General features: G+C 37.5%; 1 pseudogene; it reads left to right on the plus strand.

Moving 5' to 3' along the window:
* Positions 1-502: 502 nt before the first annotated feature.
* On the plus strand, positions 503-13,561 carry LOC149554122 (G-type lectin S-receptor-like serine/threonine-protein kinase At2g19130; annotated as a pseudogene).
* The last annotated feature ends 6,513 nt before the right edge of the window (positions 13,562-20,074 follow it).

Raw genomic sequence — 20,074 nt, forward strand, 5'->3', positions numbered from 1 at the left:
AGATAAAAGAAAGAATGATAAAGATATATGATGTGATAGATGGATTAGTTGAAAATGAAAGTGGAGGATAGTGATGAAGGGAGAGGAAAAGATGAGTGGGAGTGGTTGGGAAAGAAATAGGAAGAGTGGATGAGGGAGATAAAGAAAAAGATTTATAAAGATATATGATGTGATAGAGGGATATTGGACCCATAAATAGATAGATAAAACATGCAAGACTATCAGCTCAATCCTTGCATTATTCAAAGATGCAAGAACTAGTTATATACTATGATAATATAATTACTTTGCATACTAATACAATTGACTTATACATTTACGGTAAAAATTGACTTGGCTAGACTTTGTCTATTTACAACAGTTTTGCGAATCCTGTTCCATATTGAAACACAGAAACGAACTTCACTTTGCGGAATACGACGAGTGACTATCCACGGGTAGCGATTCCCTTGTAAACTTCTACGACTGACTTAGCCTTTAGGAGTTCGTTCCATAACTAACGATGGGGAAAATCAGGGAAAAGTTCTGCTTAAGCCTGCTTTTTATTATTGCATTGTTTTTTCGACTTACAATTTTTGACGCTGCGGTGGAGGGTGGAGATACTCTTTCCCTGGGCACCTCGATTACAGGAAATCAGACATTAATTTCAAAGAATGGCACATTTGAATTCGGTTTCATCAGCACAAATGGTACCAATAACTGGTATGTCGGCATCTGGTATGCCTATGTAACAGAGAGGACGTATGTTTGGGTGGCTAACAGGGAGACTCCGGCGAAAAACATGTCCGGCGTTTTGATGCTCTAAATAGAAGGTGATCTGGGACTGTTTGACGCAAGGGGTGCATCTCTTTGGTCGGCTAACATATCTAACAAGGCCTGCCGAGCTGTGATATTAGATTCTGGCAATTTCGTAATGCTCGGTGATGGCAACAAATCTGAAACTGTTTGGCAGAGCTTCGATTATCCTGTTGACACTTTGTTGCCAGGGACAAGGTTCGGTGGGCAGCAAAAGCTCGTCTCTTGGAAAAGCTCATACGATCCTGCTCCCGGGCTTTTCTCCTTTCATGTGGATCCATCTGGGGCCAAACAATTCGTGCTAACATGGAACAATTCTATGCAGTATTCGGCAAGTGGAACTTGGGACGGGAGTATTTTAACTCAAATTCCACAACTGGCAAACAAAGGCCTATACAATATGAGCATTGAAAATACAAACTCTGGTTCGTATTTCACTTTTACGTTGACGGGTTTGACGAATGCGCTCTTCCGTCTTGTCCTCGTTAAGTGTGGAGGACTGCAATCATATGTTCTGCTCGAGGACGGTAAATGGAGCATGTTCTGGTCTCAACCAGCGGACCCGTGTTGCGTTTATGGCTTGTGCGGTGCTTATGGTACCTGCAACTCCAACAATCTTCAGTTCTGCAATTGCATGGATGGTTTCACCCCAAATGACAATCGCTCCTGGGATTCGCGAGAGTCGTGGTTCAGTGGCTGTGTTCGGCAGAGCCCCTTAAACTGCCATGCCCAAAATGGCAGTTTGGACAGATTCATAGAGCCGAGCGTCACTTTGCCTGATGATAAATCCGCTTCGTCATACCCGGATGCAACCACAAAGAAGGATTTCCAGAAAGCCTGCCCCCTCAACTGCTCCTGCACCGCGTTCTCTTTCAGTCCACCTTCGGGGCTGTGCGAAATCTGGTCTGGAGATTTGTTGAACATGCGCAACTCTCTTCCATCAAAAAGCAATTCACGTTTCTTCATTCGAGTAGCTGCCTCTGCGCTTCTGAAGACCGAGAAATTGTCTGTTAATTATTGTTAGTTGGACAGCTGTTATTTCTGACTGGAAATAGAGTAGTATTTATGGGTAGCTTGGACAGTTGTTCATCCTTATCTATGTATAGCAGCATTAGTTATGGGTAGTTTGGACAGTTGTTTGTCCACTTGCCAAGAATTAGTAAATAGTTGTTGCAAGGATAATTATTTACTAATTTTAGTGATTCTCTTTTGGTCACCTTGCAACCAATTCTATTATTGGCTGTCGAGTTGTCTTAATCTCAGCCGTTGGTTTGATTTAATCTTGGTCATTGGTTTACCAACAGGAGTAGTATAAAAAGGGGTCATTGGGTCATTTGGAGAACAAGTTTTGGAGAAGCAATTTGCAGTGATAGCAAATTGTCTTGCAGTGTTAGCAAGGGTGCAGTGTTAGCATGGGGATAGCAATGGGGAATATCAGTGGGAGAAATTAGGAGGTTGTCGGAGTTCTGCCAGTGAGAGGCAAGGAATTTTTGTATCTCTTGATTTGGTGAAGTTTAATATAATTCATCATCTATAGAACTAGTTTTCCCTTAGGGGTTTTTCCAGGAACAATTTGTCCGAAAATATTGTGTTAATTGTGTTGTTCATTTCTTTCCGTATTTTATAAGTGAAGTTGCAGTTGTGTTATTTTTTGATATTAGCTGAAAATTTATTTTCAGCAGTTTAATAATTGTTTATGATAGGAGATTAATAATCAGTGACTGCAATAGTTAGATTTTTCACATGGTATCAGAGCATTGTTAAAGGTAGAAGAGTTTTTCCCTAAGAAATAAATTTTGATCTCTTTAAATTTGTTATTGCTTTAAACCCTTGAGATGGCTTCAACTAGTTTCAGAGATCAGGATAGATTGGATGGTGCCTCAAATTTTGGTGTCTGGAAGGTCAGAATTTTTTTATTGTTGGAAGAGAATGGTATCAAGGATTATGCTACCAGTGTTGTACTTGTGCCAACAGATGCAACACAGCTTGCAGCATATAGGAAGGACGATGCCAAAGCGAGGAGAATTATCCTTGATGGTTAAGGATCATATTATTCCACATATCTTAGAGCTAGATACAACAAAGAAGATGTGGGACACCATTCTAAATCTTTACCAGAATGCTACCACCAACAGGAAGTTGATTCTCAGAGAGAAGCTAAAGAATACCCAGATGAATTAGGGAGAAGACGTCACAAGTTACCTTACCAGGTTCAGACTTCTCAAGAATGAGTTAGTAGCTGTTGGGGATAGCCTTAGTGATGACGAGCTAGTGAGAATAGCCCTAAATGGGTTTACTAAACAATGGAGTGTCTTTGTTCAAGTTGTCAGTGGATGAGATACCTTACTGAGTTGGGATCGACTATGGACTAATTTCACTCAGGAGGAGTTTAGACTAAGTCTTGTCAATGGGGCCAACAAGAGTCAGAAAAATGAGGTGGAACAAGAGAACGTTGCCCTAGTGGGTAAAAGGAAAGCAAAGAAGGGATCTAGCAAAGGATCAAATTCACAAAGTGAGAAGAAGAAGAAGGACCTTTCTAAGGTCAAGTGCTTTGGATGTCATGAGTTTGGCCACTATGTCAGTGATTGCCCAGAGAGGAAGAAGGGTAAGAAGCAGGTGGCAGCTTCAGCAAGTGCGAAAGAACTCTCCAATAGAATGGAAGATGAGTTTGCACTCATAGCTTGTATGGTTAGCTCAACCTCACAGTGTGTTTGGTATATAGATAGTGGGGCATCATTTCATATGACAGGAGTTAGAGAATACTTCTCCAGTTACAAGGAGGAGGACACCAATATCCAGATTTCTATGGGAAACTTGTCCAAACTCAACCCTATTGGAAAAGGGACTGTTCAATTTTAGAGGGAGAATGGAAAGATAATTCCACTTTATGATGTGCTATATGTGTCAGGCTTAGGTATGAATTTGATTTTTGTATCTGTTCTTCAGGATAGGGGATATAATGTACTCTTTAGAGGGACAAATCTGTTGATTAAGCACAAGGATTGGAAATCACCCATAACTATTGGAGTTAGGAGTGGTCGCCTTTATAGATTACAGTTTGATACTCCTAAGGCACTTATGAGCAATAGTAATCCTAGAGATCTTGGAGAGCTATGGCATAGGAGGATGGGCCATATTCATCATGGAGCACTTAGATTGCTTCATGAGATGATGACAGGTGTTCCAGAGGTGAGCACAGAGCATGACGATGTATGTAAGGGATGTGTGTTGGAGAAGTTTGCGAAAGCATCTTTTCCAAGGAGTGACACCAGATCTAAGGGTGTTCTTGATCTAGTACATTCAGATGTTTGTGGACCAATGTCGACAAAATCTCTCAGAGGATATGAGTACTATGTTACTTTTATTGATGATTTATCTAAAAAGACCTGGATATACTTCTTGAAGACTAAGGATGAGGTTTTCAGTCGATTCCAAGAGTTCAAGGCTCTTTTAGAGAACTTGACAGGAAAGAAGATAAAGGTTCTTCGGTCAGACAATGGAGGTGAGTACAAAGGAAATGTCTTCCAGGAGTTCTGTACCAGAGAAGGAATCAAGAGAGAATGGACTGTTCCTTACAATCCTCAGTAGAATGGAGTCGCTGAGAGGAAGAACCGTTCTATATCGGAGGCAGCAAGAGCTATGCTACATGACCAGGACATGCCCTGTTACTTATGGGCAGAGGCATGTAATACAAAAATCTACATTTAGAATAGAGTTCCACACAAGGTGCTAGGGAAGATGACACCAGAGGAGGCTTTCATAGGGAAGAAGCCAGATGTTAGTCACTTTAGGATATTCGAGAGTTTGGCATATTGCCACATTCTTGGAGATATACATACAAAGTTAGATCAAACTGCAGAGAGGGGGTACTTTGTTGGGTACAGTGAGACCTCAAAGGCATACAGGATTTTCATTCTGGAGACTAAAAGAATTATTGTCCGATGGGATGTCAAGTTCATGGAGGACAAGGCATTCAGGAGATCTAGAGATTTGCCAGTAGATAATCAGAGTGAGCAGCCAACAGAAGCTCCAAGACCAAGTCAAGAGCAACAAAGCTCAAGTACAATTACCAGTACAAGTGTAGACTCAGTTAGTAAAAATTCACAAAGTATGGTGCAACAGGTGCAATAGGAAATGCATCTAGAAGACTTAGAGGTTGACATTTCATCCTCTACAGTTGGCAGCGAGAACCATGTGGTTTCAGATATACAAAGGGACACTCAGGAGTTTGTGGGAGCTCCTAGGAAGAGTACTAGACGGTGAAGACAACCAGCCAAGTTCAATGACTATGTGGCATTAGTTAGTCATTTGGTAGATAGTGAGCCTTCTAGCTATCAGGAAGCTACAGAACATCAGGTATGGCGAGATGCTATGGTTGGGGAATATTCTTCAATAATGCAGAATGGTGTATGGGAGGTAGTACCTAGACCAACAAATAGGGCTGTAGTTGGATCATCTTGGATCTATAAGATAAAGCATGGTGCAGATGGTAGCATCAAGAAATACAAGGCAATGTTCATGGCAAAGGGGTTCTCTCAGAAGGAGGAATAGACTATGAGGAGACATTTGCTCCTGTTGCCAGGTATACTTCTATACAAGTTGTAATCTCACTTGCAGCACAGATGGGATGGAAAATCCATCAAATGGATGTCAAGATAGCATTTCTCAATGGTGAGTTGAAAGAGGAGGTATACATAGAACAACCAGAAGGCTTTGTAGCACACAAGAAAGAGACCCACATGTGCAGATTGAAGAAAGCATTGTATGGACTCAAGTAGGCTTCTAGAGCATGGTATGAGCGCATTGATACATGCAGAAAATGGGCTTTGTGAAGAGTGAAGTAGATGCTAAACTCTACTACTTGATGGTTAGGGGTGAGATTCTCATTCTTGTTATTTATGTGGATGATCTATTTCTTATAGGTTCACTAGGGCTCATAGTGGATTGCAAGAGGAACCTTGCAAAAGAGTTCAAGATGAAGGATTTAGAACTTATGCACTACTTTCTAGGCATGGAAGTGTGGCAGACAAATAGGGAGATTTTTCTTGGTCAAGGGAAATATTGCATTGAAATCTTGAAGAAATTTGGGATGAAGGATTCCAAAGCCATGTCTACACTTATGATCACGAATTGGAGGAAGGTAGATACAACTAGGGACAAAGATGTAGATCCCACTTTATATAGACAGTTGATTGGTTCGCTTGTGTATTTGGTCAACACTAGACCAGATATAGCATTTGCAGTAAACTCTCTTAGTCAGTTCATGGTTGAACCAAAGAGAATGCATTGGATAGAGGCTAAGCATGTGCTATGTTACTTGCGTAGTATAGTCGAGTATGGGATCAGATATGTTCAAGGTGAAGGTATCAGGTTGATAGGCTATACTGATGCAGATTGGGCAGGAAGTACAACGGACAAAAGGAGCACTTCAGGGTGTTGTTTTAGCTTGGGATCAGGAGTTGTATCTTGGTTCAGCAGGAAGCAGAAGTCTGTGGCTCTAACTTCAGCAGAAGAAGAATACATAGCAGCTAGCATGGCGACATGTGAAGGTATATGGCTTCGAAAGTTGTTAGTAGCCTTGTTTGGTCAGAAGGTTGAGACTACTGTGATACATTGTGACAATCAGAGTTGCATCAAGTTGTCTGAGAATCCAGTGTTTCATGATAGGTCTAAACATATAGATATTAGATATCACTTCATCAGAGATTGTGTACAAAGGGGAGTTGTTCGACTACAATACATATCTACAGATGAGTAGGTAGCAAACATTCTGACGAAGGCTTTGGGAAAGGCCAAATTTATCTTCTTCAGAGATAAGATGGGTGTCATGCAGAATAGCTTCCTCGCTAAGAGGGAGTGTTAATTATTGTTAGTTGGACAGCTATTATTTCTGACCCGAAAATAGTAGTAGTATTTATGGGTAGCTTGGATAGTTGTTCGTCCTTATCTATGTATAGCAGCATTAGTTATGGGTAGTTTGGACAGCTGTTTGTCCACTTGCCAAGAATTAGTAAATGGTTGTTGCAAGGATAATTATTTACTAATTTTAGTGATTCTCTTATGGACACCTTGCAACCAATTCTATTATTGGCTGTCGAGTTGTCTTAATCTCATTCGTTGGTTTGATTTAATCTCAATAGTTGGTTTACCAATAGGAGTAGTATAAAAAGGGGTCATTGGGTCATTTGGAGAACAAGTTTTGGAGAAGCAATTTGCAGTGATAGAAAATTGTGTTGCAGTGTTAGCAAGGGCGCAGTGTTAGCATGGGGATAGCCATGGGGAATATCAGAGGGAGAAATTACGAGGTTGTCGGAGTTCTGCTAGTGAGAGGCAAGGAATTTTTGTATCTCTTGATTTGCTGAAGTTTAATATAATTCCTCATCTGTAGAACTAGTTTTCCCTTAGGGGCTTTTCTAGGGACAATTTGTTCGAAAATACTGTGTTCATTGTGTTGTTCATTTTTTTCCATATTTTATAAGTGAAGTTGCAGTTGTGTTATTTTTCAATATTAGATGGGAATTTATTTTCAGTAGTTTAATAATCATTTATGATAGGAGATTAATAATCAGTGACTGTAATAGTTAGATTTTTCACATCGTCCTCCTTCAAACTCAAAACCTCAATTGTGGTTAGTCGTCTAGCCGTTGCTTTGGAAATCTTTTCAATCTTGATGTGGCAGAGGCATCGGTAGAGGCAGTGGCTACTGTTAGATTGTGGTGACTGATCAGGAAAGTACTGTACATACTTCATAAATAGTGGAGTTCGGGGCATCGGCCCAAAAATTTTTTTTTGGGCAGTAGCCGACATGGTAGCCGCCATATTATGGCTGACATATGGCCGACATGTTATAACCCTAAAGCGGTTTAATAGTTGTATAAAAGGGCTTAGGGTTGGGTATTTTTCATAATGTGCTGATACGAAATTGGTTCTTGCGGCGGTATTGAGCTGTAAGGAAATACGGATTGTAATCAGGTTGTAATCACTGGATTGTAATAAGATCGGACTTGTTGTTTGGTGGACGTAGCCCAGGGATTGGGTGAACCATGTTAAATCTTGGTGCCTTGTGTTCATTTCTGTGTGTTCTATTATTTTTCTATTATTGGTTATATTTGCATGTAGTTTTTTATTTCTATCCGTGGTTTACCCTAACAAGTGGTATCAGAGCAAGGTTGTCTTTCAGTTATCCTCTGCAGGAAAGTCTCATGGTTAAGTGAGAGTCTCACAGTTGAGTGGGAGCGATGGCAGATGAGGGTAAGTTGAGGGTTGACAGGTTTAATGGGCAGAACTTCCAGTTATGGAAGATGCAAATGGAAGACTATTTATATCAGAAGGATTTATGGAAGCCGTTGGAAGGAAAAGCCAAGAATCAGGGAACTATGTCAGAGGCTGAATGGGATCTTTTGGATAGAAAGGCACTCGGAAGCATTCGGTTATGCTTGGCACCATCGGTGGCATTTAATATTACAAAAGCAAAGACGACAGAAGATTTGATGAAAACGCTAGCGACACTATATGAAAAGCCCTCCGCTTCAAATAAGGTATTTCTCATGAAGCATTTATTTAATATGAAAATGGTAGAAGGTGGATCTGTTGCAGATCATTTAAATGAGTTTAATACTATTACTAGTCAATTATCTTCTGTGGGTATCAATTTTGATGAAGAAATTAGGGCTCCCTTGATTTTGTGTTCTTTGCCTGAAAGCTGGAATGGCTTGGTAATGGCGGTGAGTAATTATGTTCCTAGATCTAGTACCCTAAAATATGATGATGTGATCAGTGTTATTTTAAGTGAGGAAACTCGTAGAAAATTCTCAGGTGGATCTACATCAGGAAGTGCTTTAAATGCACAAAGGAGGGGCAGAACGACTGAAAGAGGAAGTAACTATGGAAATCGTGGAAAATCAAGAGGAAAGTCAAAGAGGAGGAGGTCTCAATCGAGAGGACCAAATGATTGCTGGTACTGTGGCAAACCAGGGCACAAAAAGAAAGATTGCTGGAATCGAAAGAAAAATGAAGGAGATAAATCAGATGGAGATAAGGAGGCAAATGTGGTAAGTAACAAATCCAAAGAGGATGCTTTGCTTCTGTCTTTAGAGAGTGTTGATGATTCATGGGTTTTAGATTCTGGTGCTTCATTTCATGCTACACCTCATAGAGGTTATTTCATTGATTATGTCCAAGGGGATTTTGGGCTTGTTTATTTGGGGGATAATGAACCCTGTCAGATTGTTGGAAAGGGAAAAATTAAGATTAAGTTGCAGAATGGGAATCATTGGCTACTACATGAGGTAAGGCATGTTCCAAAACTAAGTAGAAATTTAATTTCAGCAGGGCAACTCGGTGATGAGGGTTGTGTAGTTACTTTTAATGATAAAAATTGGAAGGTTTCAAAAGGTTCCCTTGTAGTAGAAAAAGGTGTGAAAGTAGGCACCTTATATCTTTGTACAGGTCATATTGTTCCTTCTACTTTGATTGTTTCAGAGAAAAATGAATATTCAGGAACAATTACTGCAGTTGAGCAGGGAGAACAAATAGCTGCTGTAGATTCTGATACAGCGCTGTGGCACAATAGACTTGGGCACATGAGTGAGAAAGGTATGAAAGTACTTCATTCAAGGAAAGTTTTACCAGGTCTAAAATGTGTGAATATGGATTTCTGTGAAAGTTGTGTGTATGGAAAACAAAAGAGAGTGAGTTTTGTAAAGACAGGGAAGGAAAACAAAAAGGAGAAATTAGAGCTTGTGCATACAGATGTATGGGGACCAGCCCAGGTATCTTCCCTTGGTGGCTCTCATTATTATGTTACATTTATTGATGATGCAACTCGAAAAGTATGGGTTTATTTTCTTAGACAGAAATTTGATGTATTTCAAACTTTTAAGAAATGGAAATGCTTGGTTGAAAATGAGACTGGTAAGAAATTAAAATGTCTCAGATCTGATAATGGTGGTGAGTATTGCAGTCATGAATTTGAAAATTATTGCTCCACTAATGGTATTCATAGACAAAAAATTGTTCCAAGGACTCCACAGGAAAATGGAGTGGTTGAACGCATGAACAAGACTATAATGGAGCGCGCAAGGAGCATGAGGTTGCATGTTGGGTTGCCCTTAAACATGTGGGTGGAGGCTGTCAATACTGTAGTATATTTGATTAACAGAGGTCCCTCTACTCCTTTGGGCTATGGTATTCCAGAGGAAGCATGGACTGGTAAGAAGGTGAGTTATTCTTTTCTCAAGACCTTCGGTTGTGAAGCTTTTGCTCATATAGACTCTGAAAATAGAACCAAGCTAGAAGCTAAATCAAAGAAATGTGTCTTTGTTGGATATGGCATTAATGAATTTGGTTATAGGCTTTGGAATTTTGAAAATCTTAAAATTATTAGAAGTCGGGATGTCATATTCAATGAGAAAGTTTTGTACAAAGATCTGTTGCAGCAACATGAGAAGAAAGAAGATGATTATGTAGTGTTGGATGATACTCCAAAAGCTGATGTTCCAGCCATTCCTCATGATGTGCAACAACTGCAACAACAAATACCACACACACCAGTGAATGTTAGTCGGTCAACAAGGCAAATTAGACCTCCACAAAGGTTTTCTCCCTCTTTGTATTCTATTTTACTTACTGATGCTGGTGAACCTGAAAGTTATGATGAAGTTGTGCAGGTGGATACTAAGATTCAATGGGAGTCTGCAATGAAAGATGAAATGGACTCTTTGCTGAAAAATAAGACATGGGATTTGTGCAAGTTGCCTGCAGGTAAAAAGGCTTTACAGAATAAATGGGTTTACAGGTTGAAAGAAGAGGAAGGAGGTAAGAAAAGATTTAAGGCCAGGTTAGTTGTAAAATGATTTGCACAGAAAAAGGGAATTGATTTTGATAAGATATTTTCTCCTGTTGTTAAAATGACTTCTATTCGTATTGTTTTAAGTCTTGTGGCTACTGAAGATTTGCATTTAGAGCAGATGGATGTTAAAACAGCCTTTCTTCATTGTGATTTGGATGAAGAAATTTATATGGCTCATCCATAGGGTTTTGAAGTCAAAGGTAAGGAGAACTTAGTGTGCAAATTGAAGAAAAGTTTATATGGCTTGAAGCAAGCACCTCGGCAATGGTATCTAAAATTTGACAGTTTTATGCATGAGCATGGATATAATAGGTGTCATTCAGATTACTGTGTTTATTTTAAGAGGTTGGATGATGATAACTACATTATTCTATGTTTATATGTTGATGATATGCTTGTAGCTGGGTCTAACATGGATCATATTAAGGGGCTAAAATGCCAATTAGCACATGCATTTGCTATGAAGGATTTGGGGGCAGCGAAAAAAATCCTTGGTATGAAGATTTTGCAGAGATAGGAAGAACAAAACATTGACACTATCTCAAGCTGATTATGTTGAGAAGGTGTTGCAATGTTTCTCTATGGAGAATGCTAAAGCTGTCAGCACACCTTTACCTGGTCATTTGAAATTGACTAAGGAGATGTGTCCCAAGACACAGGAAGAGGAGGATAAGATGTCCAAGGTACCCTATGCTTCAGCTGTAGGAAGTTTGATGTATGCTATGGTATGCACTAGGCCAGATATTGCACATGCAGAGGGAGTCGTTAGCAGGTATATGAGTCATCCAGGATTTGAGCATTGGAATGCTGTCAAGTGGATTCTCAGATATTTGAGAGGAACATCCAATAAGTGTTTACACTTTGGGGGCTGTACTACTGATTTACAGGGCTATGTTGACTCAGATTTGGCTGGGGATATTGATACCAGGCAGAGTACTATAGGTTATGTCTTTACTGTTGGTGGGGCAGCCGTGAGATGGGTTTCTAAGTTATAGAAGATTAATGCTCTCTCCACTACAGAGGCAGAGTATGTTGCTACTACAGAGGCAGCCAAAGAGATGATATGGCTTCAGTTCTTCTTGGAAGAATTGGGACATCCTCAGAAGGATAATTATTTGTTCAAAGATAGTCAGAGTGTCATTCATCTTGCTAAGAATTCAGCTCTACATTCTAAGACCAAACACATACAGTTGTGGTACCATTTCATTCGGTCAATTTTGGAGGATGGACAGTTAAAGCTGGAGAAGATACATACCAATGGCAATCCAACAGATATGTTGACAAAGGTTGTAACAAGGGAGAAGCTGAACTCCTCTTCAGCTTCGGTTGGTCTTTTAGACTGAACATGAATAAAAGAATAGTAGAGTCCAGGATGGTTTGATCCAGTGGGAGCCCCATGTGGTAGTGGTATTGCTACAGGATCAGTCTCCAAGTGGGAGATAGTTGTTTAGTGTGGAGCCTGATTAGTCCCCAAGTGGAAGATTGTTAGATTGTGGTGACTGATCAGGAAAGTACTGTACATACTTCATAAATAGTGGGGTTCTGGGCATCGGCCCGAAAAAAAATTTTCTGTGCAGTAGCCGACATGGTAGCCGACATATTATGGCTGACATATGGCCAACATTTTATAACCCTAAAGCGGTTTAATATTTGTATAAAAGGGCTTAGGGTTGGGTATTTTTCATAATGTGGTGATACGAAATTGGTTCTTGCGGCGGTATTGGGCTGTAAGGGAATACAGATTGTAATCAGGTTGTAATCTCTGGATTGTAATAAGATCGGACTTGATGTTTGGTGGACATAGCCCAGGGATTGGGTGAACCACATTAAATCTTGGTGCCTTGTGTTCATTTTTGTGTGTTCTATTATTTTTCTGTTATTGGTTATATTTGCATGTAGTTTTTTATTTCTGTCTATGGTTTATCCTAACAGTTACGATCGATGGAGAGGCATGAAGATTCCTTGAATTCTTTTCTAAGGATGTATAGCTACATCGAGTTGAAGATTGCAACTAGAAATTTTAGGTCCAAGCTGGGGAGTAGGGGATTCAACACAATGTACAAAGGACACTTGATAGACAGTACAATTGTAGCTGTTAAGAAGATGTAGACTGTACAGAGATAAGATGAGAAGAAATTCCAAGCAGAAATTAGGTGTGTAGGAAACATACAACATGCCAATTTGATCAAGCTTCGAGGGTTTTGTACAGAGGGATCAAAAAGGTTTCTGATTTATGATTTCATGTCTAATGGCTCTCTTAATTCCTTACTCTTCTCAGATAAACAAAAGGTACTTGATTGGAAGACCAGATTTGAGATTGCTTTGGTTATTGCAAGAGGGTTGCTTTATCTCCACGAAGAATGTAGAGATTGCATCATTCACTATGACGTCAAGCCCGGGAATATTCTTTTGGATAATTTTTTTTTGCCCAAGTTAGCAGATTTCGGATTGGCAAAGCTTGTGGGTAGAGATTTCAGCCGCGTCCTAACCACAATGAGGGGAATGAGAGGATACTTGGCTCTAGAGTGGATCTCTGGTCTTCCCATTACACCCAAGGTTGATGTGTACAACTTTGGTATGACACTCTTAGAAATCATTTCTGGCCGAAGAAATCTAGATTTAAATGTTCAAGACTTGAGTAAGTATTACTTTCCCTCATGGGTTGCTTCTCAAATTTATAATGGCAACACAATTGGTATTTTTGAGGAAGGTATTGCGAAAGACAGAGACATTGAACAGGTGAGAAGAGCAACTATTGTAGCATTGCTATGCATTGAAAAAGAAGAAGTAGTGAGGCCAAGTATGGGGCAAGTTGTGCTAATGTTGGAAGGGAAGATGCAGCCACAAATTTCACAGATCCAATGTTCCGTGCCTATGGACAGCCAAGTAGACCAAAGCAACACTAGTAGCAGCTAATGTTATCAAAATACAAAATAACTTAGTGGGTAGGATATGTTAGCGATTACTAAACATCTAGATGTAATTAATATGTTTATTTTGGCACTGAGTCGTATAATTTTAATAGAGTTAATTTAGTTTACCTTTTCAGTAAAAATTATTGTATAGTTATAGAATGATTTATATATAATAAATGTATTTAGATAATTTGAAAATTTTATTTTATGAATGATAAATTTAGTATTGTAGAGAAAATAACAATTTTCAATTTATTTTTATTTTTATTTTAAAGTGAAGGATCTAGTTTATATATTGGTCTAACTTAATTATATTGTGTGTTTATCCTTGACTTAAATTTAATAAACTAGTAGTTGTGTGCTTGTTTGAGAGGAATGATAAGTCAAAAGATTTTTTTACTTATAACAATAGTTCACAAATAATATTTCATATTCTCAAACAAAGAAAATAGTGATAGATGATGACTATAACTATAACAATTCTAAATTATGTTTCTATACGGAAACTCTTGGCATGTTATCAAATTTTCATTTTATATGTTAATATTCTTTATTTTTTTAATGATTGGTAATGGAAAAATTATAGTATAACTATTTCAAAGGGGAAAATTCAAAGCAAGGTGTGAGCATTATAAAAATAAAGCTATTAAAATTCCATAATTCATATTGATTGATGAGTGTCATTTGTGAGTTAAACTACATGACTTTCATTTGCACCAACATTTCATATCGACTTGTAATCCATTAGTAAGATGCAAAAAGGAAGTTGTGTCAAACAAATATTCAATAAACACTACAATGTTTATAATTGTGTTTTCCTTGGCATTATTTTCAAATGAAACTAAAAAATATTATTTAAAAATTAAATTTGTGCGAAAATTTTCAATTTTACACTCCTATAGACCATTGTTCAAATTTACTATTATTTAAATAAATAATTCTTTTCTAAAATTAATGATAATAATAATTGTAGACACCCTAAAATTGTCAAAGACCTAAAACAACACAAATTTCGATCAAAAAAGGAAAATTAAGGACAAAATTAGATAATAGAGGAAAACGACAGACTTTCAAATCAATGGTAACATCAAGTCATTAATCAATCAATCACATATCAAATCAAAAAGGACCTAAAACACTTTAAAAAGAGAAAAAACAATTCATAAAATCATAAAATGAAATTAAAAAAGGAAAAAGGAAAAGACAAAAGTTGAAACTAAATGGAACATTTATTAAATAAATAAAATTCATTTATCCTCACAAAAGTGAAAATCCTCCTTTTTATAATTAAAAGAATTAAAAATCCCCCATTTATCCTCACAAACTAAGTCTGTTGGACTTTTCCCCTTGGTGTCTTATAACATATTTACAGTTTCACCATTACCCTCAAGTGAAAAGTAAAATCTCGATCCTTACCCCAACCCCCTTCTAAAATCCTATAAATAGGAGGGAAATTCAAGAGCAAAGAGACCCAATTTTTAGGCATCTACAGTATAGGCATATTTAGAGCTATCATCCATTTTAGCATTGTTACGTTGTTTTAGTAGTTATTTAACATCACTTGGCATTGTTTAGTCTTATGCATGCACATATTCTAACATTCTAGTGTTATTATCTTCATATAATTTGCATTTCCACATAGATCTCACATAGACTTTTGTAGATTTTCATTCATAGCATGCTCCCATTCTAGAATTGTCACTGAGATGCTTGTTTGAGAGCAATTTTAGTAGTTGTAGGTAGGGAAACATGAGATGTTCATGGAGTCTTTATTTAATAATGATTTCTTAAGTCTAGATTAGTTCATTGTTATTATACTTACAATCTATGCTAAGGTCTCATGAATACACGATTTCATCATGTACAAATTGGCACCCACAGTGGGGCTTCATCTTAAAGCCTCTTTTCCTCTAACTTTTCTCTCTAATTTTTTATTTTTCTTGTAGATCTGTGTATTTATCTATATTTTTTGTAGATTTGACTTGTTATAGGTTCTACAATGTTTGGGAAGACACATAACAGAAGTAACAACCTTTCAAAGACATTTTCAAGCTCGCAAACATCGGATGTGAGATTTCTCTAATGTTTTGATGCTTCTAAACATTGTTTTAGCTCTTCCACATTATCTTTTAATGCATCTAAATTGTTGTATAAAGCATTTGAAGTGTTTTGTAATGCATTTCCATTGTTCTATAACACATTTACCAAATTCTGTAGCGCATTTGTTTGTTTAAATAATGCATTTGACTGATATTATAATGCATTTACACATTTATAAAATGCATATGTCATTTTCTATAGCACATCTAATCAGAGTTACAAACTGCCATATCTAACTTGCAGACTTGGTTTCTAGTTGTTTATAGGTCTCTTCTGGACTGATAGAAACTCCCAAGGCACTAAAATTTGTGAGAAGGGAATGAAGACACTAAACAACATGCCTAGTCTTTGCTAGTGTTGAATCAGGTAGGCCTGAACCCTTTTCAATTAGATTGTGACATTTCCAAATTCATAACCTAGTTGAAGTAAAAAGTTTGATTTTGTTGATATGTTTGGAAGTATGCCTATGCTCTCAACTCACTGAGTTTATCACAATGGTAAACCTTCTATAAGGGTCAATAACAATCAAGCTAGAAATGAACAAACATATAAATAAATAGGACCCTCTTGTCTTCTGTAAGTAAAGGATCATAACTAAACAATCTCATTTGTCATGTTTGAGAGATCGAAGTAGTAGGGATATGCTCTTACTCTTTTAGGGTGATCAAACTCTGAAACCTACTTCTGATTTCTATTTTTCCTACTTTTCACTAGGTAGATTACTCATCTATAGAAGGGCTACCTATCGATATTTTCCTTAGCAAGGTCGGTGAGAGAGAACACCTTTCATCTTGCATTCCTAAGTGAATGCAAGTCATCATGTTTGAAACATAGCTTTCCTCTAATAGTCTCACACAAGATTGTGTCAAACCTACTTAGTGTTGGTGGGAAGCTCTCTGTTACAAGAGAGATTAATACGAACACTATTGATTAAACACTAAAACCTCGTAGTCACAAGCATTAGAAAGCCTTTTCAGGAGGCCATTTTTTTAATTTCCTAGGCATGTGCATATTTATTTCACTATAATTTCTACTCTTATTGTAATTGAATGAGTCTTCTTAAATACATGTTAATGAACTTTAGACTATACTCCTTCCAAGATAATTCAGACACAACCGCAAACTAGTACTAAATCAAACACATACATTGTTGTATACCTTGAAATAATGGATCTGATACCTAGAACAATACATCTGATCACTTTTTAAATGCATTTGCATCCTGTATTGGTACATTTGACTGAACAAACAACCCATTTCAAGAATGAAATAGTGCCTCTGCATATATAACAATGCTTACACCCTATAGAACAATGCTTGGCACACCATAAAATAATGCATACAAGCATTAATATAGCACATTTGAAGGTTCCTATAGTTCATCTGAGAGAAGTCTCAAAACAGAGGCTATTTGCACATGCAATATTCATAAATGAACAACAGATTTGGATACCCTTTTCCTTCATTGACATTCTGTAAAACTGAGGAATCCTAAAATTCATTGCCATCTTTAAAGAAAGCAATGTTCCAACTTGACATCAGGTCTCTTATCCAATAGCCATCATTATCTCAACTTCATACATCAAGCTAGAATTGAACAAAAACACACATCCATCCCTACCTAACTTCACAGAATTGAGTTTTATCATCATCAACGTCACCAATCTCATTTTTGAAACATAGCTTGATGTTCCAACACATTTGTGCCTAGAAACAATTCTCACACCATCGAAATGAAAAATAATTAGGGGAGTCTCATCCACGTCTAGCTATGAAACAAAAAGAGCCTAAATGATAACCCATACAAGTAAGTGCTACAATAGAAAATGAACTATCAAATCTACACAATCCCCGAATATCATTGACCCTGTTACACCTTATGATTGTCTATCAACCACCATTGTCAATGAATCACCCTTTTTTAAATGATACTTTTCACAACCTTCCAACAAAATGGGTTCATCTAACATATGGGACGAAAATGACCTTGAAACAAAGATTGAATATTTTCAAAAAAATCCAAACTTGTGGACATAATGGAAAAGATACTTGAATGACATAAAGAACGCTATTTGCTATCATTGGTACAACAAGGTGCAAAGCTACCTTCAGACTTTGACGTATCCAATCTTAAGATGGATCAAGAAGAATCACCCCTAGATGTCATCACACAAAAACTTCAAGATCTACAACTAGAGATGGAAAGAATGAAACGAGGGAATGTTCAACTGAAAAAATTTAGTCTTGAGATAGTATGTCCCCTCTTGTTTGACAGAAGCATTACCTTGAGATCATTTCCATAAAATATGAAAATATACAAAAATATGATAAATATTTCGACACAACTGATCCACAAGATCATCTCTAACAATTCTATACTTTGAGTATGAAATTTTTCCATGACACAACCTACCTGATGTAGCTCTTCCCTAGATGTTTGGGGGGACAAGCCATGGAGTGGTTCTCAAAACTCCCCTCCAACATCAAATTATTTGATCAACTAGCTATTGTGTTCATCACACAATATTCCTATAACATTGAAAGGGAGACCACCATGATTGACTTGTGCAACACAAAACAACTCTCAAGAGAATCCTTCAAGTTGTTCCTACAAAGATAGAGACATACCTTTGCCAACTATCATTGGGACATCCCAAATAAAGAAAAAATGGATATATTCATTAAAAGCCTCTCTAAACCAATGAGCTATTGGCTGCAACTTCAAGGTCCTAAGTGCTTTAAAACCACATTAGAAAATGCAGCCAAATTAGAAGAGACCTTGATAAATAATGACATCATCAAGCTCTCAAAAGAGTGCAAGGGTTTCTCAAACAATTCCTCCCAATCTCATAATTTGTCTGATTGGTCAAGTGATAAAGAAAAATCATGGTGGAGGAATAACAATAAACACATGAAAAATGAGGGAGTGGTAGAAGCCAAACATGTTAAACCACAACTCCCCCCTCTCCCAATCAACAATATCTAGCTATCAACCATACCAATGTGATTGCTTGACATGACACACCAAAGCAAGATCATGCTCATCCTTTCTATCACAGGAACAAAAAAAATCCTTTAAACCAAAATATCTCCAACTAGTAGGTGGCTTATAATCAAGCCCCTTGGCCAAGAGGATACAAATTTATTGATCAAGCTAGAGTTATACTCCCATTGGGGACTTATGAAAGAGCGAACGTTCTTAGAAGATGAGCTCATCATACTACCAAAAGCCAAGCCCTATGAACCATAGGTCAAACCTAAGTGGTGGAGGGAGAAAAAAAAATTGTGCCTACCATTGCAATAGGGGGCATCTTACCAAAAACTGTTACACCCTTAAAGGGGCCATCCAAAAATTAATTGATAATGGAACTATTAAAGTAAATAGTCTTCGTAACAATGAAGACCACAAAGCCTTCAAGAACGCTTTCATGAGTCATGAGAAGGGAGAATCATCCAAAAACAACCAAGCCTCATCCTCAAATGAAAAAGTGAACTATGCCCATAAATATGATAACACGATTAACATGATCTTTGGGTTTGACAATGTTGTTAATGTCATCATTGTCAAAGACAAAAATAAGAAAAAACCTTTAAACACTGTTACCTGAGGTCAAGCCTCCAAAGTAGCGCTATCAGGGCCAACCACTAGTTGAGAGAAATCCACAACAAGTTCCCCCATATCAAAATATAGTCTAGTCAACTAGTTATTGAAAACTCCCACCCATATCTCTATTTTAGAATTGTTGCAAATATCTCCTGAGCATAAAGAGATCTTTAGTAAAGCCTTAGTGCCAAAAAATTTGGATGTCAATAGATTTCAAAATATGGTAAGTAACATAGTTGCCCCACAATATGTGTCCTTTTTGGCACAAGATGACATGTCCTTCGCACATCTGCAAAACTATATGTTGAATATTGAAGTCATCATCCACTGAAATAGAGTAAACATAGCTTTGGTTGATGGAGGGGCTAGTTTAAACATTTGAAACTTAAGCTTGGTAAAGGAACTAGGGTATATAGAGGATGTTGTGGATCCTAAGAAAAATATTACCCTAAAAGGTTATGATGATGAGGAGAGATCCTCTAAAGGCATGGTTATTATGCCAATTAGGGTCGGCCTAGTTATAAAAGAAATTGTTTGTCAAGTCTTGGACTTGAAATGAACTTACAATATTATATTACGTAGACCATGGATCCATGATATGCAAGCAATACCTTCCACTTATCATCAATGTCTCAAATTTTAATACATGGGTCAAGAGGTGACAATACCTAGGGATTGAAATTATGTCCAATATTGTAACTCTCTTGTTCCTCATAACAAGGAAGAAACCAACATCTTGACAAATGACATCGATCGGTCTACATCAATAGAGACTTCACGCTCCACTAGCTAATATAATAATTTCTTATC

Source organism: Cupressus sempervirens, chromosome 6 (assembly GCF_028749045.1).
Source record: "Cupressus sempervirens isolate cs-2001-9-10 chromosome 6, ASM2874904v1, whole genome shotgun sequence".
In the NCBI taxonomy this organism is placed as follows: domain Eukaryota; kingdom Viridiplantae; phylum Streptophyta; class Pinopsida; order Cupressales; family Cupressaceae; genus Cupressus; species Cupressus sempervirens.